The sequence below is a fragment of the Mesocricetus auratus genome, unplaced genomic scaffold (assembly GCF_017639785.1).
Source record: "Mesocricetus auratus isolate SY011 unplaced genomic scaffold, BCM_Maur_2.0 Super-Scaffold_100031, whole genome shotgun sequence".
Taxonomy (NCBI): domain Eukaryota; kingdom Metazoa; phylum Chordata; class Mammalia; order Rodentia; family Cricetidae; genus Mesocricetus; species Mesocricetus auratus.
The window spans coordinates 8,874,476-8,899,838 of NW_024429212.1; the positions used below are offsets into that span (position 1 = coordinate 8,874,476).

General features: G+C 46.3%; 1 protein-coding gene across 1 annotated transcript in view; it reads right to left on the reverse strand.

The window, feature by feature from the left end:
• Positions 1 to 25,363, reverse strand: part of Myo16 (myosin XVI) — a 422,801-nt gene that overhangs the window by 344,584 nt on the left and 52,854 nt on the right. The gene's annotated exons all lie outside the window — the stretch shown is intronic.

Here is a 25,363-nt window from a genome sequence, read left to right on the forward strand (position 1 = left end):
CCTCCATGAAAGCCACAGATACATACCTTCAAACCCTGCTTGCAGGTGTTAATTAAGTGTTTCAAAGTAGAATAACTGTGATGGCTGTGAAGAAAAACCCTCTGAATTGAAATTTCACGTGAACCTGATGGGAGATATTTTGGAAGTGTTACATTTATGACCTGGTTCACTTTCATGAAGTTCAAATTTTATGATTGCAGAGGAAAATAGACTGTTTACAGAAAAAAAAGTCAAGGGAGAAGCTTCTAGAACAAATGAAATATCTTGTGTTTTGATCTGGGGGTCAGAGCCTACCTGAATATACAAGACTGGGAACTGGGATTTGTTAAACTGTGTTGTCGCATATGTGCATCTTATTCTATACAACGTACACTACTTTCTCGGTGTGTGTTCACAGGTGCACATGTGTGTAAGCCAAAGGTTGTCAAGGCTCTTCCCCAATTGCTCTCCACCTTAGTTTGTGAGACAGGGTCTCTCACTGAATGCAACCAGTCTGTTTTTTCCACCTTAACATCAGCTAGAGTTATTTGAGAAGTGGAACCTTAATAGAGAAAATGTCCCCCAAGAGACTGGCAAGCCTGTTGGACATTTTCTTGATTCTTGTTGATAGGGGAGGGCCCAACCTGTTGTGGGTGTGGATGGACCTGGGCAGGTGGTCCGTCCTGCATTATGTAAGAATGCAGGCTGAGTGAAGAATGAGGGTGAGTCAGTGAACTGCACCACTATGCGGCCTCTTCTTCAGCTTCTACCTCCAGGTTCCTGTTTCGAGTTCCTGCCCTGTACTACTGTGGGTGATGATACAGCATGACCTGAGAGTTGTAAGATGAAATGAACTCTTTCCTCCCCAAGCTGCTTCTGCTCATGCTGTTTTACCAGAGCAATAGGAATGCGAACTATGATAGCCTGAGTTTTGAAGAGGTTCATATACTATGATAGCCTGAGTTTTGAAGAGGTTCAGATGGGATGAGACCACCCACCCACTGGCTCAGAGTCTAAGAGGAAGAAGCTGGGAGACGGCGGGTTGTTCTTTGGTTATGAGGAGTCTAGACACCACACATGACAGAATAAAGGGTGAATAGCAGGGACTCAGAAAGCCTTGTCCTCAGGTCTCCATAGGATGGCCATCTGCCACTGTAATGAATGCACCCAGTCCCCTGCTGCATCTGAAATTGAGGGATGTTTTCATGTTTCCCTTTTATGTTCCTTTAAGAACTGGTAGCATGAGGCAGAGTGCTATGCACTGAGCTACAACCACAGCACAGAGCCACATCTGCAGTAACTTTTGGTGGCTCAAGGAGGATGCTCAGGCATTTACAAGAAATCAGAAGGAACTACAGCCATCCAAAGGTCTCCTTCCATCCCTGGGGTCTGGGGAGACCTTGCTGAAACCATCAACTCACGTGAATCTGAAGGATGTGTGGGAGGAAAGATGGAATCAGAGAGATGTGGTCCATGGACCATTATCATGGGTGCACCTGTCTCTCGAGCCAGGCCTTGCGCTCTGAGATCTTATAGGTCTTCTATCCCTGTGACCTTGGGAATCTACGCTCTAGGCAGCTAAAACACAGGTGAAAAGGTTCATTCGAGCTGCTGTGGGAGGAAAAGGAAGGAACACAGTGGTTGAGAGAAGGAGTGTGGGGGGTCACGTCATACACAACACGGAGTGCCTACTGGGGGTCGGTGGGCGCAGGAAGAGAGGAGACAGAGAAGAAGGAGGATGGGAGAATCCTTTGTAAGCTAATTAAAATAAATTAAATTTAAACGAAATAAAAGAGGAGGGAGAGAGGAAGAGAGAGAGAGATGGGGGAGGGAGAGAGAAAGTGTGTGTGTGTGAATGGTAAGCCATGTACAGGTACTAATCTAGAATAAAATTAACCACGCTAGGCAGATCCTTAGCACTCCAGTGTGAGTATTGAAGTAGAAGAATGGGAATGCTCATAGGATGCAGAGAGATCACGTTGGTGATGTGCAGGGAGGGTCAAGGTCCTGAGCTCCAATGACGAGGTGAAACAGTGTCAGTAAATGGATTGGGGTGTACAGACTGCAGGATTCAGCAGTGTTGCCCCTGAGAAACATGAACAGAGACACGGGGTGTTCTAGGAAGAGGGGCTGAACAGCATCACTGGGAAACACCTCCATTTTTCTCCAATGGAATGCTCCAATTCTCAGGACAACATTCTGAATCAACAGTCCAATGACACTAGAGCTATGAATGTCCTGACAGATACTCAACTTAGTCTCCATAGTGGAGATCATACAGGCTTACCAACCAGAGTACATGACAAAGACCAAGGCAGAGAGGGAGGAAGGGGCTTTCCTATTTCTCAATGAACTCCAGCTACTCACCAGACCAAACACGCCCTGTTTGTTACTATAATTTTAGCTTCTGAATTTGGTCTCCAAGAATCGATGCAAACAGACAGTCATCTTTAACCCTTCACTTCCTAGCACACGGTCACTGCTTAATCAGTAAATTGATAAAATGGCTTACCATAGATATACTTTATATAAAAGCACACAATTAAAATCCAAGACAGTGGCAGTTCTGTTAAGAGGTTCACTCTACACAACACTTTTCCTTTCTTCCGTCTTTTGTCCCATATGCCATTTGGACGTAATGAAAGTAATGAGCAGAACTTAACGCCTCCCTTCTATCTACTGGTTGTCTTCCTTGCATTCTTGATGAATCCTGAAAACTTTCTCAAGGCAGGAAGGAATTTGTCAACTATCAAGAAGTGAATTCATGAAGTAGTGACCTCAGGACATCATCCTGGACAGATAACTTTACAGAGTAAAGACAGCCAGGAAGGTGCCCTGGGTCTGATCCCACAGGACCCATCACCAATGGCCGAGAGAGGTCAATGGAACAATAAAGACAGCTCCTCCTGCATCCCCAGTGACCAAGCACGCAGCATAGAACTTTGATCAGAAATGTCAAGGACAGACTTGGCTGCATTGAGCTCAGAACACACCTGCCGTTCCAAATGATCAAACTGGTTTCTTCACTTGAACATAAATCACGGGGAATAAACAGCAGTTGTTTTCGATATCGATTATATCTACAACTTTCAATGAAAGGCATAACTCAAGTGGTTCCTGAAGGACGACTTCATGCAAAGCGGCTTCTAAAGCTGACTTAGAAAAGATGACCAAAATGCATGTGTTGCTGGTCACTGTGGGGGCACGCCTAAAACCCCAGTACTTGGGAGGCAGAGGCAGGTGGTCGACATAGTCAGCTGCATGCCAGCCAGAGCTACTCAGTGAGGTCCTGGCTCCAGAATTTTTTTAAGTGCATATGTTGCATTCGCAAGTAACCAATGTCCTAGAGGAAGGAGAGCAGGCATGCAAACCATCAGCACACTCAAAAACAAGGGACAAAAAGACCAAGCAACTAATTCCATACAGCAACCCAAGGATGTCCCAGAACTAAGCAAGGTGAACCAAGGAAGCATTTCTCCTTGTAGAATGAGACAACCAAGACAAATGTTCATGTGTTCTCCCCTGTAATGGATTGTCCAGGCTGGAGACAGAGAGTTGTGGATGAGGCTGTAAAAAAAACGACACCCTGAACATGCTGCTGCTGCTGCTGCTGCTGCTGCTGGTGGTGGTGGTGGTGGTGGTGGAGATGGAGGTGATGGTGGAGGTGGTGGTAGAGGTGATGATGATGATGATGGTGGAGGTGGTGATGATGATGGTGATGATGGTGGTGGTGATGGTGGAGGTGGTGATGATGATGGTGATGATGGTGGTGGTGATGGTGATGGTGGTGGAGGTGGTGGTGATGGTGGAGGTGATGGTGATGGTGGTGATGGTGGAGGTGGTGATAGTGGTGGTGATGGTGGTGATGGTGGTGATGGTGGTGATGGTGGTGATGGTGGTGGTGGTGGTGGTGATGGTGGAGGTGATGGTGATGGTGGTGATGGTGGAGGTGGTGATGGTGGAGGTGATGATGATGATGGTGATGATGGTGGTGGTGGTGATGACGATGGTGGTGGTGATGGTGGCATCCTCCCATTGGCTCTCTGTCTTTAGATTCTCAAGCTTTGGTCATACGATGGATAGGAATCTTACCCTGTGTGGGTACCTGCCTTTGACTTTTTCACACGTTTCCCTGTTTCATCCACCTTGTGTCTGAAATCAATGCCATCTCTCTTCAAAGTAAGTGACATGTAATTTTGTCCATATGATATATTTTCCTATTTCTTCTAATGGGTAAGCACTGACACTGCTCCAACAGTCTTGGCTTTTACCATTTATCTGTTTTGCTGTCATGGATAATGAATGCCACTGTGAATGTTACCATGTGTGTCTCTTTACGGACATATCCTCTCCATTCTGTCACCTGTCTCCCCAGGAGAGGACATTTGGGGTCCTATGACGACTCTATATTTAACATGTTTCAGAGCTGACAAACTGATGTCCAAAGTGAGTGTAACATTTTACCATGATCCCACCAGTGCTGGCGCTCCCAGCCTCTTCATCTCAACAGTGTCTGCTGTTCTCTAATTAATTTCTTGGTCGGTAGGCTATGGCAGACATGGAATTACTCTTACTCTTTTTATTAGCATTTCTTTAATTATCAAGATTTCTAAGTTTTGGTGCGTTTCTCTCTATTTAGTCTATAAATACACGTTTGCCCAGGTTCTCCAGCCTTCATAAGGGTCTGTTTTCTTTTTATTGTTGGGTTTATAAGAGCACTTTATCCCCAGAAATGCTTGTGCTTTGTGGTCTCGACGGTGTCTCACGGGAAACATAACAGTGGCAGGTTGATACAGTTAGATGTTCATTTCTGCCACTGCGGTTGGTGTCACGTACACAATCTTCACCTAATCCCAGATCCCAGATTCACTCCTCCGCGTTTTACGACGTCGTGTCTTTGGCACTTCTTCGTTCCGCGATGCCTCTGCAGGCAGCATTTGTGTGCGGTGTGAGGCTGCATTCCTGCACACATGGGTCTCCTGCTTTCCCGGCAGTTTGTTGAAAAGACTCTTTCCCCATTGAATGGTGTTGGAGACTTTCATCCACAGTTGACTGACCATAACTAAAGGGTTATTCTAGAAGCTCCCTTCTTCACTGTTAATTTCTGTATCTAGTCTGAGGCTGGTGCCACACTGTCTTGACTTACTGTGGCCTTGTAGCACTCTTGGAATTGTGACATGTTCCTTTTTTTTTCTCTCCTCTTATTTTTCTAATGGCCTTGCCCAGCCTGGGCACTTTATGTTTTACATATTAATCTCAAGGTTTGATCATCAATGTCTATAAAAAAAATCCCGCTGCAACCTTAATAGAGATTGCATTTATTCTGTGGATCAATTCAGGGACCACTGCCCCCTCATGTAACATGAAGCTATGCTACTTATGAATAAATAATGCTTTTTAAATTTAAGACTTCTTTAGTTTCTTCCACAGTATTTTGTTGTTTTGTTGTTGTTTTTTTCGTTTTTTTGGGGGGGGTTTTTTTTTTTGGTTTTTACGAGACAGGGTTTCTCTGTATTGTTTTGGAGGCTGTCGGTCCAGCCTGGCCTCGAACTCACAGAGATCTGCCTGCCTCTGCCTCCCGAGTGCTGGGATTAAAGGCGTGTGCCACCAACGCCCGGCCTATTTTGTTGTTTTAAATGTACAAAATGTTCACTTCTTTCATTGAGCACTGCTCTAAGTAGTTGACTGTATCTGTTGCTATTTTAAAATGCAGTGGTTCCTTAAATTGAATTGTGAATTGTCAATGCTGCCTATAGAAATGTGGCTTCTGTCATTGGTCATATATCCTGTAAGGCTGGATGACTCACTGTTAGTTGGTGTGTGTGTGTGTGTATACATATGCGCACATGTGTGTGTCCCTTATATTATGTGTGTGTAAGATCATGCTAAGATAGATGATCTCTTCCTTTTCTTACCTTCTAATCTGAGTCCCCTTTATTTTGTTTTCTTACCAAGGCGCCCATGATAGTAGCTCAGGAAAACAGTGAGTAGCCATGGTGAGGACAGTCTTGTCAGATTTCCGGTTATAGAAAAGATTAACCAGGTGAAGGTGCCCCCTTTTTATTTTTCATTTTTTCATATAAATGCATTGGGTGTTGTCATGTTTTTCTATCCTATGGGAGTGACAGTAACTCCTTTGTGTCTTATTGCATTAATACAGTCTGCTGAATTAATTGACTGTTATGAGTTGAACCAATCTTACAGTCTGGGGTAGATCTGGCGAACAGACCTTTTTAAATTTCTCCCCGTTTGATTTTACCAAAACTCTATTTCATGCTTTTCTTTTCCTTGGCTCCTCTCAGCTTCCTGCTCACCTTCCTCGGGTTGGGATTTCAGTAACTCTGAGGCTTGGAGGGCTGTGGCGCCTGCTCTCCAACAGCAATGCTCTATTGTAAAGGTTTTGTTTTTTTCATATTCAACTGACAGAAACAAAACTCGGGGCACAGAAACCAGCTGGGTGTCAGGAGTTAGGAAGAAGCAGGATGAGTCTCAGGAAGTGTCAGGCATATTGAGGAATGAACCCACATCGAGAAGAAATTGCTCATTTGCATACATCCAATGCCTGCTCGGGAGAATGTCACATCCAAAGAGATTATGCAGATTTCCACAGACACACAAATGTGCCCTACTATCTTCAGTAAGAGCTAAAAACAATTATTTTAATGAATCTGCTTAAACTTCCCGAATGTGGATTCGGGTGTCTGTGTTGCTTCCCTGACCTACACACGTGTTCATAGCAAGTCCTACCTGTCCAGGCTATCGGAGTTACTTCACAACTGTAGCATTGTCAAGCAGCTTCGCAGCCTTCCAAGGAAATGTGCTGCTTTTCCTTTTCGCAGTCACTATGTTAAGATAGCTAACCCCCTCTCTCCATCCTGCCGTTCTCTGCAAGCTGTGTTCTGGCGCAGCTCAGGAGCACACACAAGAGCTAGCCCTTCTCAGTCCCTTCTGTCACCAAGCAGGTCCAGCTCAGTGACAAGGGGACAGGAGTAGTCGTTGGGTGCCGGTCTTCACCCTTGTGAATGAATGTCCAGACTGGTAACAAGGGTGTCGCTGTATGTAGAACGTCAGCTCCCAACTTGCCCTCTCCTGATATAGGACCTCACATCTCACACCCGAGGCTCAAAAGTGCTTCCTCTCAGCATCCCCGTGTCACCCAGGGACCACTTGGGCACCTGTCACTTCATCGCATGCTTATCATTGGCTTGGAGAGCTTCTGTGAACTCCATTTTGGTAAAGTGCCTTTCTGACATACATTAATTCAGTACAGAACTTGGCACATGTTCAATGCGAAGTCAATAAAATGTCCCTGAGGTAGTACTTTGGAGTGAAGGTATCCTGTAGAAACTGCAGAGCATAGCTAGACAGATCAACGCCAAGAATACTATTCCTGGAGATCTTATCTTTGCTTCCCAGGGTTAGCTTCAGCAGAATCTTGCTCTAAGTCAACACACCTTGCGGAGGACGCCAATGCCTTGTCCCTTTGTCTTCCTTTATGCATGAGGGTCCCTCCTACCCCTGGCATCCATTCACTCACTGGGCATGCTCAGGATGGGAATATGAGAAACAGTGGCCCTAGCATGTGTGGGAAGGGTCAAGGAGAATCAGCTGAGTGAGCAGATAGGATGACATCTTAGTCATGTCCTATCAGGAAAGCATCCGATAGACCTGTGCCTCTGTGAAAAAGGAGAGATCTGTCTGTGAGACTCTACCGTCTTCGATACAGCCAGCCTGCACGTGAGTCTAGAATGCGAGAGAGTGGCAGAGTTGTCTCTGTGTAGTGCTCTCGGCTCTTTTCAGCAAGGAATGTGTTCCACCCCACGGTTTGGCGCCGTGGTTCTAGACCCGGTGCATCTGTTTGCAGGTCTGAGGATGAGGGCACACTTACTCACCGATTTTCTGTAAGTATCAGTGTGCCCGAAACAAGGCTTCCTGTTGTGTGGGAAGGGAGCTGAACGTTGGAAAAGTGTGAGGCTTTGTGGAGGATGGAGGAGCAGACGGGACATTTGGGCCCCACCACATAGCAGATGTGGTGTATCTTCTGTGCAGTTCCTAATTACTAACTGTATTCCTGGACAGGCCCCAACGTTATTTATTCTGGTTTTATGCTCTTCAAACGGCCTTAGAAAAAAAGCAAAACATCTCCTCACATGTGAATCTCTGTGGACTGTGGCAGTCAAACTTTACTGGGTTCTTGGAGTGGCAGATGGTAAAACGTGAAGTCTTTCTGACTTTAAATTGAACCAAATCCAATGCTGGCTACATGTCAGTTTCTGGTAGTTCTAAATCCATTCCTGTCTCATTTCCTTCAGAGTGACTTCCCTTTAGAACTCCGCTAAATGATTGATTTGATTCACTGAGTGGGGGACATTCTAAGTCCTTTCTTGCCTAGTCCGTGTGACGAACAAAGCACTGCCCACTGTACGCAGCAGAGGTTGCACACAGGAGGGGGCTCAGTTTCACGTTGCCATGGACACCTTGGTATATAGAGTGCTCAATCTTGACATGACACTTCCTCCAGATGCAGACGAGAGACGTGCCATTGTTTCCAACGTGACATATGCAATATGTAATGGAGATCGTTAATTTTTAAAGTTCATATAAGAATCCATCTCTTAACTTATGACGGCTTTTGTGTGCGTGCAGGAAGGACCTCACTGTCTCCTGTCATCCCTTCCATTGAAGTGACTCAACTTAATTTATCATGGGTATGTCTGGAAATTAACTTCCAGAAGACTTTCCTTTATCTGGAGAAGAAAGAGCGTTTTCTCAAAGGTAAGGTGGCTGTGGAGACGTAAAATCAAAACAAAGCTAAGCTGCTCTTACTGTTTTCCAAGCAGCCCGTCTTTCCCCCCTGCTGGTTCCGTTTGCCTGCCTCTCTTCTGCCTCAAGGCCCCCTCTTCCTTGCCAAGACAGCTCTAGACCTTTTGCTTATCAGAGCCTCCCCTGGTCCCGGCTGCTCAGAAGAAGAGCCAAACAAAGAGAAAGCCGGGGGTTTACTGTGAGCTGTGAATCAGTGTGGCCGGGGCTCTGGCGCTGACTCTGCTTCCACGTACAGTGCCGCCCCGCCAGCCCGCTGCCCACCGCCCGCCGCGTTACCACCTCACCGAGAGTGGGAAGGGCGCCTGGGAAGACCCTGCTCTCTCTCCCCGTGTGGCCATGAGCTACCTACCGCTGCACCTCACTGTCCATTCTGCCACACTGACAACAGCCGGTTACAACACCCTTCGCCACCAAATATACAAGACCCCCAGAGAGCGTGGAGTGCAGCCAAGTCAAGAATTCTAAAGCAGTGTAGTTACCTGAGGGTGGCCCAGAGAGGAAGAGGCCTGTGGTGGTTAATGTTCTCAACTTGACAGTATCTAAAGTCACGGTGGAAACAAAACTCTGGGCGGCGGAGGGGGGGGCGGGTTCCAGATTGGGTTAAGTGATACGAAAGGCCCATCCTAAATGTGGATGGTACCAGCCCTATGAACTGAGGTCCCAGACTGACAGAAAGGAGAGAAGTCACTCGAGCACTGCCATTCATCACTCTGTGTCCCTGTCTGGACATAGCTCTTGTCTCTCAACCAGGGTGGGACACTACCCTAAAATCACAACACCCGACAGCCCTTTTTCCTTGGTGTGCTTCTGTCACAGCAACGAGAGGTAACTAGCACCTGGCTGCAGCTGGAGGACTTTGATGAAGCTGGTTCATTAGTGTTAGGCCCCATCTTACACACCACTCAAAGTTAGTGTGTAACGCCCATGCACAGCCACGAGACATTTGTGAAATCCTTCCAAATGGCTGTTCTTTTCATCCCTCCAAATCAGGCTCCTGTCCTAACCCCACCTTACCCGTAAAGAAGCAAGACTCAGAATTTGTCCCAGAGACACCAGAGAGCGTGCCTCAACACGAGCTTCCACCGTGTGTCACAGGGAGTGACCGCGTGTCCGGTCTTTACACACAGAACTTCCTACTTCTCCACAACAGCTCGTGACCTTGTGTTCACTTAAAATGTACAGGAGTCGTCTAACTGCGGACGCTGTCTCTCTCTGGTCTGGTCTGCCTAAGCATGGAGGGCAGTTTCCTGATACTGTTGCACCAGTGAGCAAGGAGACCATTCTGGGCAAGTCTAGCTGCCGACCAGTCTTCCCCTAGACGGCCTGGTAGATGCAGAGAAAGATTTGCAGCAAGTAAGGTTTAAGATTTCCTACAAATAGGAAGAAAAGTGAACACCATGAATACATATAGGGTGCATATGTAGCATGGTGTGAAATCTTACTTTTTAAAAAAAAAAAAAAACTAAAGGAGGGTGGGGTGGGTATTTCCCATCCTGGCAAGAAGAGCCCAGTTTTGGTTCAGGCTGTGCTCACTTTAAGCCTTCTGATCTCCCTCTAGTGTTCACAGTTCAGTACTGCACCTGCTCGCTGTACTGCCTTTGCTCTTCTGAAGCGGTTCTTCCTTCAGGGCTCTGATCCACTAAGCAGCCCCTGCCTTGAGCCCCATGATAGGCTAGCACACCTGACTATGGGCAAATTAGATATGGTTCTTGCCTTCGGGGACTTGGGTCTCTGCTGAAAAGCACAGGGGCCACCTTGCTCTGTCTACCCCAGGCATGTCCAGCATCTTCTGTTCCCTTGCAGTCCAGTCCTGTCTCCCTGACCACAGGGTTCTCACTCAGGGCAAGGCTCACCCCGCTGCTTTTGTTGAGATCCCAGGAATGGCCAGTCGGCCAGGAGGAGAGCACCCATGGGTGAACACAAGAGGAAGACCCCTTCCCGGTCACTGTTCCATGGCAGGAGGCTGCATCGTCTGGCTAGTGAGAGGTGTTCAACTTGCTTTATTTATTGGGGAGCGGGGTGATATGGAAAACAGACGGCACCATGTCACTGGAATCGAAAACCTCACCCTTTCAATGCTCTCTCGAGAAAAAGAGTTACAGAAGCTGGGAGGTGGTGGCGCACACCTTTCATCCCAGCACCTGGGAGGCAGAGGCGGGAGGATCTCTGTGAGTTCGAGACCAGCCTGGTCTATAAGAGCTAGTTCCAGGATAGGTTCCAAAACTACACAGGGAAACCCTGTCTCAGAAAAAACAAAATAAAACAACGACAAAAAATAAAAAAAGAATTGCCCTTAACGCTAGTTGGAGCACAAGAGTATACTCCTAAAACCACTTCGTTTACAGGGTGGGCGAGTGGGATCAGAGACCTGACAGTGTCCTTCTCAAGCATATACTGAAGCCGGAAGCCCTGTGAAGATGCCCGTGAGGATCCTGGAGGGTGGTCACAAAGAGGTGGAGGAGAGGTGTGGTTTAACTTTAGAGGCAGAGAGAACACTCAGAGCTAGCTGCCTGGTGGGGTGTGTATGATGGATATGTTGGCAAGGGAGAGCTTGAGGCAAATTATTCACAGATGCACCCTGGAAACACCTCACCAACTGGGTGGGAGTAAACAGTAGGAGGCTCGAAATCCACTCGAGTGGGAGGTGTCAATGCTCACTCACAGGCCTATGAGTCGTTCAGTAAATACAGGGCTGTGTGTGAGCGGTGCTTCAAAGGCTTTTCCGTCTAAAACAGGAACGGGAGCCCTCTAAAACAACCCCAGAATCTACTGCCAGAGTTCCCAGAAATCTGAGACACTGAAAGCGATAATTACCCATCACCAGACCCCTGAGTTCAGCAGGGAAGAGATCCCACTGGCTGACATTCAGACTGCCTGTTTAAAAGATGGCCTTTAGCTCTTCCCAGATTCCAGGAGGGGGTGCATTCATAGAGATGTTCCTGGCGAGAGGCAGACGAGAAAGGCAAGACCTGGACCCATAAAGCAGTCAGTGGTTAAAGCCCCATGATGAGCAGCTGTGGGTGCTATTGTGCTACTGACCTGAGGCCATGGTGTCCAGCCCCCACAAAGTTTCAGAAGCACAACTCAGGGGCATAAAGATTTTCCTTTCCAAACACCACCACCAGTATAAATTTCTGAGATCAGCCCTCATCACTGTCAGATATTAAAATCTGGGGGAGATTTTGCTGTTGGTAGCAAGCAGATTATTTTTAGACAGACAAAGGTAAATTACTGGGACAATTCCTTGAATAGGAAGGCATTATATTCTTGACATTCATCGCTATAGTTAGCTCCCAAAAGTAATTCTTATAAAGGAGTCCCTGTTAAGACCAGGATCAGGTCTCAAACACAAGAGAATCAAATGCCTGTGGTGAAGCACACAGAGGCTTTGCTGGAGACCAGAACGCACTACTATGACCTGACCAGACATGGATTGTTCACTGTAGTGCAGTCTACTGGCAGCTCCTGGATAGGAGACATGTTTGTGTTTCCAAAACTGTGTCACCCTGTGGGGGTTGTTCTGCATCCCTCCCTCTATTTCCATGTCAACCAATCCACCTGCCCACCTGGATGTCAATCAATACATCCCTTCACATGAGTGTCAACCAACCAATCCACCCATTCATTTGGGTGCCAATTAATCTTTCCCTGCATTTGGATGTCAACCAACCCATCTCTCCACCCATTCTCCAGGCCTTGTTGCTGTAGTTTTTTCTTCTAGGCATTTCATGTATTTCCTGAAAGGGAGCTTTAAAGTCACTTCTTTGGTATAGGGACGTTCATTTATCAAAACACTGTTAGCATCCCTTACAAGGATATACAGAAAAGATACTTAAGGAATGCACTGAGTATGTGTTATACTGAATCTCAATCAGTCCTGTTTAACAAAAACAATCATTTTCTACCTGTCTTGGCTTAAAAATGAGAAGACCCCTCAACCCATACTGCAATAGGCATTTAGAAGCTTCTTTTACTAAAAATCTTTGACTCCTCCCTTTGACCCTCAGGTAACCAAAAGTAGAATGGAAGCCAGACATCTCTGCCCTCATTTGTGACTGTCTGTCTCCTTTATTTTATTTGAAGGCACACAGATCAGACACTGACCTAAATCTTCACTCTTTGTGGATTCCAGGAAAAGTAAAACCTCGAAGGACAGAACACACTCCCAGATGACAGGGAGGCTCCAACCTGGGGAAGAAGCAATCGTTTCCCGAGGGCCACCATGCAGAACTGAAGCTGTGAAGCAATCATTTCCCGAGGACCACCTTGCCGAACTGAAGCTGAGACCATGTCCAAGGAGGCCACACCGAGGCCAATTTCTGAGTGACTCACACCTCTTGCATTTTCCTAGTCCTCTGTTCAAACCTGATGCTCATGTCAGTATTCCAAAGATGGACTAGGGGTACTGGTCAGGTATCTGGACCTGTAGAGGTTGCTGGAGCTCAGGCTTTTGCCCTAAGGGACCAGAGCTGTCCATTGACTGCCTCTGTCCCTTTTCTCCGGCATAATGGTAGTTATCAAGCTGAAGAGTATGAATAAACACGATCCCCTGACAAATGGACCACCCAAATGAACTCACAGGAAGAGAAATTAACAAAGCCAACTGAAGAGGGCTAATCCCACCGTTTACATGCAAAGAATCAGCGACTTCCATTTAAATTATACCACAGTGACTAAGTTGAAAATGGCAGCTATCATCTGACAATTCAAATATCTAGTAGTGAGAAGATTCCACATCTAAAATCAGAAAGAACATGTTAAAGCAAAACCCAGTTCTCACCTCAAAGAGAATAAGAGGTGGTTTATTCCGGAGCCAAATATGAATGACTGTAACACACCCAAAAGTCTCAGGTTTCCCCAAATACCATACTCCACTGTGGAGGTGGTTATAGGAGATTTTGTTGGTCACCTAACAAAGAAAGACATTAACCAAAGGATTTACCTAATAAGCAATAGAGCATATGGGAAGGCAGAACACAGCAAAGTGAGAAAAACTTTCTCACTCCTACGGCCTCAGATGCTATCCAATGGCATTCTTAATGTTTGGATTGGTAAACACAAGTGGTGTGCTAAGAACATATTTTAAGGTTGTGCCGGTCCCAGAGATGTTAGATCCGATATGGGGGTGTATAGTAGATGACTTTCAAAGACAATAAACACAGCCTAGAATAATTCAACTCTGGTCTGTAATATTTTGACTCACTGTAAATCTTAATATAGTCATTTGGCATCACAAAATTTTTATCTATTTATATGTATTCATATTTATTTATTTATTTATTTTTGGCATAAGTATTTTGCCTGCATGCATGTTTATGTACCACGTGTGAGCCCCTAGACCTGGAGGCCAGAAGAGGGTGATGGATTCTGTAAAAACTACAATCACAGACAGCTGTGATCCACCATGTGGGTGCTGGGAATTGAACTCAGATCCTCTGCAAGAGCAGCTGGTGCTCTTTACTTCTAAGCGCTGCCCAGCCCTGTGGATCTGCAGAATGTTTAAGACAAGTATAGTTTTTCTTTCTCTTTTATGATTCTTCTGGGAACTTTAGTTCACAAAGCTGTCAATGGACATCCAATAGATGAACAGCATATTAAGGATGAAGCCCATGAATTTTTGCCACTATTGACTCAATTTAGAAGAAGGTGTGGCTGCTCTCCGAGCCCACTGGGGAGTGATCCAGCGCTCAAGTATAGTCCCTTTAGGAGAAGTAATTTAAGGGCTTGTAGATCAATTACAGCATTTAGAGAGCTGTAAACAGGACCTGTGTCTTCCTAAGGAGCAATGCGGGCTGGTGCTCCCCCAACCCTCACCCTTCACAAAGTCAAAGCACATCCAACTCTCGGCTGCACTTTGGGCAAGACCAACATCCCACAAACGTTCTTAACTCCTAGTATGTGTCTTGTGAAGCAAAGCAATGCTCTGTAGAACACGGTCCTCCTTTCTCATTCCTCCAGATGGGCCTTTCCCTTCATTTCTGTCCTCTTCTGGACATGGGCACTTCACTTGCTAAGGGAAATGAAGAAAGTTCAATGTGACGTGGAGGGCCTTTCAGGTCCTCTCTCTAGCAAAGTGCCCGGGGTAGGCCGTGCTCTTCCTGCACTGACTCTGCAGCTCAGAGCCCCGTTTGCATTGGCTTCACCTCCACGGAGGTGAAGATGGAGACCAGTGAGCAGGAGGTGGAGACCAGGGTAGAGAAGGGACAAGTAAAGGAGAGAGGGCTGAGGTCTGTCTTCTCTCACATCAACTATACATACATTACAAAGCTTGACCCTCATCACCTACTTCCCTCCAAAGGCCCCGCCTCCTAGCACAGTCTCATTGATGAGGACCGAGTTTCACAACGAATGTGAGGAGAACTGACAGAAACATCAAAAATAACAAGTTCAAGGCCCTTCTCCTACACGAGAGGCCAGAGGAAGCTTGGCTCATGCACGTCTTAGTAAACTGCCTGGAATCGCCCTCCTTACCAATGAACAGACAGGCAGTAGTGCCAACAGTGAGCCTCCTAGATCTCCCTTGTGTGGGCAGAATGGTAAGGACTACACTGTGGGGTAGGGACTAGGACATTGTCCTGAGAAACAAGAGGATGTGGTCAAGTCTGCAGGCCTGTGTCTTGCACACAAATTCCTCTAAGCACAAGTTCTATATTCAATGCAGAAACATTTAGAATAATCTAGAAACTCAATACCATATAGCAAATGAATAGAACTGAATACTAATACAAATTTTGCCCAGATGAGTTTAAAGCTTCCTTCAGAGGGAAGAAAAAAAAATTCACTTTTTGTATTTCCTGTGCAGATATCTCTGTATGTGACAAAAAAGTGTCCTGTACCACTTAAGAGAAAAATCCCTGTCTATTGTGAGAGGACCTGACATACGATCAGGTCATTTACTCTCAGGGCAGTCGGCATCTACACCGAGTAATAGGAAGTTGCGTAATCCGGGTTTTAGGAAACCCCCCCTCTTCTGCTATCTCATAGCACACTCCCAGATCCATCCAACCCAGGCTGAAAACCTTGGAATTTAATTGCATTCCTCCACAGGACACATCTCTCCAAAGAAACACCATGGGCTAAGTAGAAGCACACAGACACAGTAATCTTTGACCGACCTCCCAGGAGAACCATCTTTCTGCATGGCTATTATATGGGTCAAATCACCCGCACGCTGTGTTCAAAGTCATGTAAGAGCCTGCCAACTACAAAGGACCTGGCATCACATCGTTTTTTTGTTTTTTGTTTTTTCCTCGAAAAGCCAGGAGGAAAAAATCCTCAAGGTGAAACATTTAGTCAGAGAATGTACCATTTACAAAGAGCTACTGGAAGATAAAGAGGTGGGATCACTTGTTTGCTTATACAAATAAGGTAAAGAGACACTCAAAAGCATTCGAGGCAATGAGGCTTTCAGTCGCAGGACACTGTCACGGTCTACGTTTGCTGAGTCTCCCCCGGCAACTTTAAATTGAAAAGGAGACGGTTCAGCCATCGGTACACTGGTTGCTAAGCTTCAAAGCATTTTCACTTCAAAGTCCTGGAATTTCTAACAGAAAAGTCAAAAGAGTCCAGTCTGGCCATGGAGTCTCGTGTATCCTCTTCTCCTTCACCGTTCTCGTTGGTGTTTTTGTCCATTCTGTTTGCCTCCCGGGGAACTATTTTTAAACATAGTAAAATTTATAGCGGCACATTTTTCTATAGAAGAGTGGCAGGACTTAACAAAGGCAAAGTCTCCTGAGTGCAGAAGAGTCCACAGAAGCAGTATGAGTAGCAGCGTTAACAAAGGGAAGGTATCACCATTCTCAGGGTGCTGGCGCTGGTCCATTTCCTCGGATGCATATTGGATGCTACGGCTCTGTGAAACAGGCAGTTGGCACCATCATCCTCATCTCTTAAGAGGCAGCCCCAATGCACAGAAGTGCACCGATCTAATGTCAAAAGTTGATCCATCTGAGAGCCACTGTGTAGACGGCCTGTTGGACATAGTATAAAATCTGGGGCATTTTGTGTTCATCAGTCCTTACTCCCCACAATCTCCAGGCAGATTGTGTCTGGAAATCAAAGGTGCCAGGACTTGCAGAGTCAAAGGTAATGGTAAATGGCAATCTACAATGGCGCTGACTTTGGTTCAACAATTCCATTTGTTTAAGTCAGTCCAAGGACTACGGTGTGCTGAAGGTACGCAGTGGACACCCAAAAGCTGCCATAGGAAGAAATGGAGACCTTTCCCCAAAATGTGACTAAGGCTGCTCTAGTCACAACTGTCCCTTTTGGATGGATCTTGCTTCTTTCCTTTCCTTAACAAGTATGTGAAGGAGCAGAGTGGGCAAGGACCTTGTTTCATCTCCGAACACAGGACAGAGAGACTGCAGAAATGAGATGAGCAGAAAATTTCACCGATCGCTGGAAGAAGTGATTTAGAGGCAGAAAGAAGAGCCTAGGGAATTCACAGCAACCTCAAGAAAGCACGTAATTCTATTGTTATTGCTATTATGCCATTGAGTGGGATTTGAACTAATTTCATTCCCTCTCCAATTCCAGGCACATATACTAAGCATTCGCCCTGTGCCTGTTGCTCCTCTCTGCATAGACTGGACCCATCTTAAAAATTACAAGACTGTGGCCTGCTGCTGGCACTTGAATGAGAATAACTCTTTTCCCACGGCAGCTACAGATGGGAAATATCTACACAGAGGGCAAAGGAATCCCAGGCAATGTGCTTCAATGTTTCAGTTGTTCATACACGGGTTTCTTGTGCTGGTCTGGAAGCAGGACACCATGCAGCAAACAATCTGACTTCACATTCCAATGAGTTAATGTCATAGAGTGAGGTAGTGTGACTCTCGAAGCTACATCAGAAGTGTACATGGCTCATTAACACTGCTAACTTTTCTGGAAGTAGAAAGACTAGCCACAGATGAAGGTCATTTTCAAAAATCAACAAAGGGGCAAGAAGAAGCCTCTAACCACCAGGGGAATGGCCGTGTTTTAAAATATGTTTTCCTGTTGTGGAAAGAGAGCTCAATTTTGCTTTACTCTTTGAAACTGGGCTTTTAAGATGATAGAAACAAGAAATCTTTAAGACCAGACACCACAAATGAGACGTTCACCAGTCTCACAATAATGATTAGAGGGGACCATGTCAGTACAAGGAATACATTTGTTCCTTATCAGCATGTAATGAAATAACAGTGATGAAAAAAATTCCAACTTGGAGGACACTGGATATTCTCTAAAAGCTCTTGGAATCTGGGCACAGCCTCAACACAGGTTTGCTTTTACCTGCAGTTAGTCACTCCAATATTTGTTCTATAAAGAGCCACACATACAATCTTACCATTAAAGTGACAGTCCCTTACAGACAGGCTTTTCTGTGACCCATTTTTGATCCCACAGTGCCTGGCACATGGCTGCTGCTAAGTTTCCTGCAGAATGAAAGATGGTGGAAGTTAACAGTGGCGCTGGTCATGGCCAACCTTTTGCCACAGCTATTGTGAGCAGGGATAGGCTAGCCTTGCTGGTACTAGGGGGACCTCTGAACAGGCTAAGATAACCTCAGAGGTGGAGTAACCGGCCCCTAGACAAGGTAGAGCAGACCGGTACCTGGAGAGTCCAGAGTGAGGCTGAGGAAGAATCATTACTTTCTCTGGTGTCCTAGAGCCAACCCATTCAGGAAGCTTCCAGAATAGAAATACCACAGGTTGTTTTTTCATCCCAAAACTATTCCCCAGACATTAAACAACAAACAGGCACAATTAAACACAATATGATTCTACCCGCCTTCCAGAACCCTGTGGAACTCGCATTTGTACAGATCAAAGCCACTTCCTGACAGTGACTCTATGGGCTTCACGTTGACCACAAAGAAACCATGGCTGACAAAGGTGGCAACACAGAGGGATGGGAGAGCAGGAAAGACCAGGAGAAATCCCAGCACGTCTCAAGCCTGGGAGCAATACTCCCTGTGGTGGACTCCTCACATAAAGGATGCAGTCTTCTCTTGGAGTTGCAAAGGCATTGACAGAAGAAAAGCACGAGCCGGCATGTACTCAACAGAATGGATGACAGAGGTACAGGGAACACCCTCACACTCACACTCACTACAGATGATGTCTAGAGGCAGAGCTATAGGACTGGAGTCTTGTGTAGGATCTGGAAGCAATCCCAATAATCCTACTCCCAGAGACACCTCAGTTCCTGTCTTGGGGACAACACGGTCAAGGAGCCCTCGGTTGTGCTTGGATCGTGTGAACCTGGAGTCCCTATCCTCTCAAGCAGGTGACAACTATCTAAGCCATGAGTGTGTTCTGATGCTGCAGAGGGGTTGTCACTTCTTAATGTCAAAGGTGAAGCAATGGCAGTCCACAGATCACATCACCTGTGGTAAAAATGGGGTCCATGGAGAAAGTCAGGGCCCACTGAAGAGCGTGGGCAGCCTTAAGCTACGTCATCTGTGTTCTACACATGATGTGCATGCGCTCTTGGTGCCCTTCCACTACAAGCTCTGATCTCAGGTCACAGCAGAGGATTTCTTACAGCACGCACGCACGGCTGAGAACACCTCCCTCGCCTGTCAGAACTTTGCCTGTATTTCCATACTGAGGAAGATTTTTTTCAGAACTGGGAATGCTTTTGGATTTTTGCTTTGACCTGAGGCAAGCATTTAGAGAGGGAGGCTGTGTGTGGCACCGAGCTAAGAAGATCAGGAAGGGAAACAACCCAACAAAGAGGAATCAGAACACATTTGACAGCTAAAATGGGAGGGCGAAATCCCACCTGCAGGGATAGAATGGTTAACCCTACTTTCCCAGGCGGCAGATTAAGCCACCACAGACCCGCTTACCCCAGTGTAGACAGAGGAAATCAGAACTCGGGTGTTGTTCCTCTGTTGTGCAGAATGCCCCAGTCCTTGCACACAGCCCTTCTGCCGCTTCTCTCCCCTCCCCAGCTGAGGGCCGGTTCCTGCAAGTCAGAGTCTGACTTAAGAGAAAGCCATTCCAGAAACAGCACTGCCCTGGCCAACTCCACGGCAGCCCACGCTCTGTCCCACAGCAGTTGGCCACCGTTCCTTTGTGAGTTTGTGTGACTCCTTAATTAACATGAAAGCGATGGCCCAAGGTTAAACATTGGGAGTGACTGACTTGAGTGTGGCTTTTTTATGTCTAGAAATAATTCCCAGTAGCCAAAGTAATGAACACCAAAATTACAGTAAGTTAAAAAGTTTACTGGCAAGAGCATAGCAAGAGATGGATTGGAATTCAGGGACGGCCTCGGGTGCAGGGACAGCCTCGGGTGCAGGGGAAGAGAAATGGAGCTGTAATGCACATCAGCCTTATTTGCCAGAGAGGCCAGAGTCTGCCTAAGGATTTGTGCCGGACCTGCGGCAGAAGTTGGAGGAGGCTGGCATCCAGAATGGCAGATGGTGATGAGCTGAGAAGTCCCCTGGTGCTCCAGGCTGGCTTAGCCATTTGATGGAGCAGCACTCTCCCCTCCAGCATCCCACCAGCATCTTAGCCACTTGGGAACTCAATCTTACACAATACGCAAAATTGTTTTCCAAGAAACAACAGCAAGCTTTGAGCCAGAATCTTTGCAGAAACTATCAGACAAGTGTTTGTGTGGTCATGTGGGGTGAGGAGGGATGGACCAATCCCGTGCATCAAATAAGCCTGATGCTCCTGCAGGAACCAGAGCAAAGGTCACAGCGCCAGTGGAGTCGGTGCACTGCCAACCCAGTGTTGGATGGCCGGAGCAGAGTTCACAATGCCGATGCGGTTTATGCACTTCCAACCAGTGCTGGCTGGCTTCTGTGACATGCCAGTGAAACAAATAAGAATCTGTGCGTAAGGAACAGTCAACTAACTTTATAGTAGAGAGGGAATTACACAGAAGATAAATCCTCTATGGAAATCAGAATTTTGACATTTGTATTACAGGAAACCTTTGACGGCCGAGATAGCCATGAAATATATAGGTTGAATTTGTGGAGGAGAGTTAAAGAACATCCTTCAGCCAGAGAAGCATATAACTGGGCACAAGGAAGCAGCAATGCCTTCCTCGGACTCAACTTCCTCCATTCATAACATCATGAAAATATTCACATTCTCCCTAACACAGGCATCCCAAGGCAAGCATGATGTCTCTTGAGCCATCTTGATCAGGATGCATAGGGCAGGCTATGGCACTAAACCCACCCCTTCCTCCTCATCACTGGACTGTGGGGACTGGGACTTGACCAGACTCTCGGGACTATGTCGGAGGAAGCATGAAAGTGTCAGGGGTTGGAGCTTCAAGGTTGCCTGAAAGCACCAAAGTCAAGTGTCCATCGGGGGAATTCCAGTGTTGATCAGCTGGAGCCAGTCCACTGACTCACAGAGGTCAAAGAATTTGTTAAGAGATGGCAGGATGCTAATGTCGCAGCCAGCAATGTAGGGCAGCATGGGGGTGGAGGGAGGGGGCTGGGAAGAGTTTACATAAACCAGCTAGGATGCAAGAGGAGGCTTAGCCATCATAGATGAGGGGAAAGCACCACCTGGGTGATTGACAGTACGTATCCAATTCACCTGGATCCAAGAATGCTGGAGGATGAACATGTCTGAGCTATCACGCTCCGGTGGGGGAGAGAGGGACAGTCTTACTGCAGGTGAGCCCAGGCACCTGAGTGAGAGTACTTTATAGAATATGGGCTTCTGTTAGTTAACTCTCGAGTAAGTTAAGGAAATGGGCTTGGTGGGGATTGAAGGCAGTCAGGACATTGGGTTAATTCTCCTCTTGGGTATCTTGACAAAGGTTATGTCTAAGGAAGACAAGAGAGAGATGAAAGCTGTGGATGGTCGCTCACATGGCATTAGCATGGCTAGAATTTCTAAGGCTTTCATCAGGTGTGTGTTTTGTTCATCTTCTGACATCACAGATTGTTCTCCATCCGTGGTCTTCATGGTGATAGCTGCCAGAAATTACTGATGTTCACCAGGAGAACCTGTGGGCCAGCTCTGCTTGGGATCATCAGCTCTTTGTGAGATTATAGGAAAAGCATCGTCACGGGACAGGAGGCTTCATGTGCTGAGGAATATACATTCAGATATCCAGCGAGCTTTGCCAGATGAGGAGGAGAAGCTGGCATGTGGTCCCTGCCTTGAAGATGGTGTTTAGTGGGCTCATAGAGGGAGATCTCACCAGTTAACTAAGAGTATACACATCTGGCTTTACGGTAAATACCAAGTGTCATAGATCAGAAATCACCACCATGTAAATACTGTCATTGCTCTTCACCTTTAAGATGCACAAGGGAATCATTTATCCGAGAGCCTTGGACTGCAGTGACCAGGTTGCCCCATCTTGGGCTGCATTCCCCCTGGGTCCAGGTCAACGCATCCCAACAGTCACATAGCATAGCAGAGCCAAGCTGGCAGCTCTCTCCAGGGTGGCCTATACCAGCAGCCCTTCCACCTTGTCCTGTCAGCCTGACCAGCCCTGGCCTTCCTGCTTCCACAATTAGACACAAGCAAAGCACACGAGTCTATAAACTCACGTTTCATGCTGTTCCTTGAGTGCATCTGTCTATCTGAGTCCTTCTGTGTGCGACACCATAGTCGATAGCTGCTAACGACTTCCCCTCATGGTGAAGTTTGCCAACCCACTTCTTCCTTGTTATATTTGTCCCCATTTACTCAATATATTTACTCAGCTGTAAGAGAGTACTTCCTGCCAGGAAAACATTGAGATCACTGTGTGAATGCCCAGTCCCTGTTTACCCCTGGTTAAAGATGTCACACTCCATCTGGTTCAGGAGAGTGTAAGACGGAGTCACCAAACTGACTCAGCTTAAGTGTGGCCAAATGGATGGGGATACTTTATTTTGAGGTCATTTTAATTATAAATATTAAACAAAAATATTTTGGAAACAGGATATTATTAAATTATAAAAATTAATACTCATGAAAGTCACCCGCTACAAAGGGAGCTCTGCATGCCTTCTTTATTACACAGCACCCTCTGCCATCAAGTACTGTGGAGAAGGGCCCTACACCGGCTCCAAAGTTTCAAAAGTAGAGGGATCCCAGCAGCAAAACACGCACTGACACGTATGCACGCATGCACACTCACAAATACACAAACACATACACCCATACATACATTTGCGAACATGTTCCCTTGAAAATAGCCCGACATCCTTTATCTTTCAGCCAAACCCATCTATGCGTGGAGCACTCATACTGGCAGGTCCAACTCTTTCCCTCATACTAGAAAGGCACTCTGAGCACAGCCACAAAAGGAGGCACGCCAGGCTACATGCTTCCTTTTCTCCCTTCTCTCAGCCATGCTACACCCAGAGTCGGGATCTTTTCCAAATTTTCTAGAAAAAAGGCAGAATCAAGGGCCAAATAAAAGCCCATTTAACTTCTTTTTATTTGAAACTTCAAAGTAGGTCATTTACACAGTGAAAGGGGCAAGGGAGTAGAAGAGACAAGAACAGACAAAGACGGAGGCTCAACAAAAGTCAACCTAAATCCCACTACTTTTCTTCCTCTTAGCACACTGCCCACTATTGTCAGAAAAATAAGTCATAAAATTGGATTTTGTTGTTGTCTCCTTCCCATCGTTATGAAAGGCCATTGACTGGAAACCAAAAATGGAAAAGAAAAATAACCCAGTGCCCAAAGGAAAAGATGGGGACGCAGCCACTCACGAGCCTGAGAACTAGACAGCTCTGGTCTGAAAAGCGAAGGACTCAATAGAGTCTGCTGCACTCAGCATTCTGCTCTGCGTTCAGAGCGAGGCTGGATGCTCCTCTTTGTGTTTAGGGTGAAGTCCAGTTCTTAACAACCAAGCCCACTTTCTGAAAGGCTGACGGACAGAATCGTCTTTAACTTAGTCTCTGGACAACGGTACCCTCACACAGACCTCGTGTCGCCTTGTCCCTAGGTACAACTTCCTGTCATGCAATTGGCGCACAGACACAGATGTGAAGGTACCACGGGAGGGTCCCCCTCACAGGTCGGGACCAACTGCAGAGAGACACAGGGTGACTAAACCAGGGTCTGCAAGGACACGGGAGCTAAAAGGTTCAGCAGCCCATGCCCCAGGGAGGTTCATTTAGGTCCATGTGTAAGGCAAGCTGAACCTCTTCATCTTCAACAATCCCACTGATGCTCATAACGCATCCTTGGTCCCCTGGGACAACCGTCTCACAGTGTCAGACGCTCTGGCCCTGTCTCGACAGTCACAGCTTATGGTCCTCCCTGAGGCTCTGGAGAGGGGTCCATCCTCACCTCTCCTGGTGTCTGTAGAGCACAGCAATCCCCGGCATTCCTTGGTCTCCTCCTCCATCTCTCTGTGGCCTCCCTTGCCTCTCTTCTCTCTGGGTACCTTCACATGGCGCCTCTGTCTGTTGCCCCATTCTCTTCATCATCTATGGACACCGGTGGTTGGGATCCGGACTCACCCTAATCCAATACGAGTGCTAACTGCGTCTGAAAAGACTTCATTTCCAATACGCTCCCATACACAAGTTACATCGACTAAGGGCTCAACACCATTTGAGGAAAGGGTTGGAATTCCATCCATGTGTGCATGCCCAAGCCTAGGGTCTACAAAGGTCATCATCTTCATGGGGTCTGCAAAGGCCATCATCTCCATGGTGACAGCTTACTAGGCTCAGAAGTGGGAGTCACCAAAGACGGCACCATGACTTAGCTACACATCCTATTAAACACGGTCCTAGGGGTACAACTCGATATTATTATTCTCTAAAGATTCTAAAGTCATTCTATCATACACCAGCATCCAAGACCTACTGAAAAGAGACAAACTTCACATTTTCTGTGAAAATGACTTGTTAGTTTTAAATGAGATGTTTGCTTTCTTAGAATGCAATGGAAAGTATATACTGGCGGTACAATTTATGCTGAAAATAATTTTTTTCTTTTTTTAGAAAACCGGGAGAGGGGGAGGTTAAAAATGGCCTTCAAAGATATCTCATTGATATGGTTATAAATATTTGATACTTTTAAATTAATATCTTATGTATTATGAAACAGTATTCTCTCTCTCTCTCTGTGTGTGTGTGTGTGTGTGTGTGTGTGTGTGTGTTATTCAAATTTGAAGTCCAGGCAAAGGCAGAAAGCAAATACGCAAATACTGAAGGGATTGGAGCTAGAGAATCTGATGTGAATAAGTTAATGGCAACCGTGGACCTGTTTCGAGGCTTGCTTGTGGCTGTGCATTTCTCTTTCTGCTTGGAAATGGCTAGAATATTGAACTGTCTTTGAACTCTTCTTCCAGATTAACCCCAATCTTCCAGAGTCATGGTTCCACAAAGTACTTAATAATGGCTTCTGATCTTTTCAAATAGATAAATGTCATTACTTGGGAAGAAAGATAAGGCATAGACTGGGTGAGAGGTAGAGACAGAAAGACAGACACAAAAACAAAAGCTAGGAAAATGTTCCGTGTACACCCACCTGAATCTCTACAGAAATCCCGTGGAAGGGTTATCAAAAGTAGTATTGAGCTCCAGCTCTTTTTTCTGGTTTTCTTTGTTTTGGTGATTACTGGCTAACCA